The following is a 1,085-nucleotide window of genomic DNA, read 5'->3' as shown; positions in this document are numbered from 1 at the left end:
GGATACAGGAGAGACAAACTAATGCAGAATGGGGTTCCCTCTCACCAGTGTAACTTCTTGGAGGCATTAAAATATTCACAAAATCAATTGCCATTAACCAGAAGGTCCCTACTCCCTTCTACTCCTCGAATAAAATTGCATTGTGCTCAGTCCAGCAGAGAATTCCAGGGTTAAAAAAAATGGAAGGATATTACCACTAGAAAAACAGTAAGAAATGACCTATTGTTCTTGTTTCAGAATACTATTGCATAATCAGCATTTGGAAAAGCTTACAGGGGTTGAAGTAATTTCCATGGCCATGTCAAAGTCTTTAGAACTCAGAGGCTCAAGACAATCTGATCTTGACAAATCACACCAATCTACTCTTTTCTCTTGCCCTGACACAGCAATCTCAACTTCAGTTTTGCAGTCAGCCAGTCTCTACCTTCCACAGCTCTCTCTCCCTGTCTAGGCAGCCTGGATTCATGCAGGATTGAGGCATCTTGCACTCTGCTGTCCAGGGTGGAAGGGAAGGGTAGAATAACCCAGCCCCACTGCTCAGGAAATGCCCTGAGCAGAGAGATAGGGCAAATGTCAGAGACAGGCAGACTTGCCGCCTTTCTTGACCACTTCAGACATCTTGGACCAGCCCCCAAAAGCTCTCATCTGATTTCTGACCAGTTTTAATTTACACATTAATGGCCGCAAGATTCCTGAAGGCCACTACAACCCCAGTGGGGGGGGAAAAAAAAAAAGGAGGTTGAGGATGGGCTTGTGCAAACAGGAACAGTTTTGTGAAGGGAATAAAATGCTACTTTCTTAGGAGTCTGCCTCAAAGCATGGAATTAACATGATATTCGTACCTCCCAGTCAGCTCCCACCAAGGTTTGTTTTTAGATGCTCTTTCAGACTCTGCAGAGGGGTATTTCTTAGGTGATGTGGCTCAGCCCCAGCTGTCGGTGTCCCAGGAAAGGGCCAGGGCTAGGACAGAGAGGCTAACGCTTCCTGTGGTTAGCGAATTCAGAGTTAACTCTTGCAAACTCTCAGGTCAGACCCTCTCCCTGCTAAAGCTGTCCCTGGGCTCAGCAGTGCCAGCAGCCCCTCGT

At 46.6% G+C, this 1,085-nt stretch overlaps 1 protein-coding gene across 1 annotated transcript in view; it reads right to left on the bottom strand.

Annotated features, from left to right (window-relative positions):
* The window catches only part of ME2 (malic enzyme 2), a 28,764-nt gene that overhangs the window by 27,453 nt on the left and 226 nt on the right, over positions 1 to 1,085 (bottom strand). The gene's annotated exons all lie outside the window — the stretch shown is intronic.

This window comes from Geospiza fortis, unplaced genomic scaffold (assembly GCF_000277835.1).
Source record: "Geospiza fortis unplaced genomic scaffold, GeoFor_1.0 scaffold488, whole genome shotgun sequence".
NCBI lineage: Eukaryota > Metazoa > Chordata > Aves > Passeriformes > Thraupidae > Geospiza > Geospiza fortis.
The sequence above is the reverse complement of the archived record's forward strand: the minus strand, read 5'-3'. Positions and strand labels throughout refer to the sequence as shown.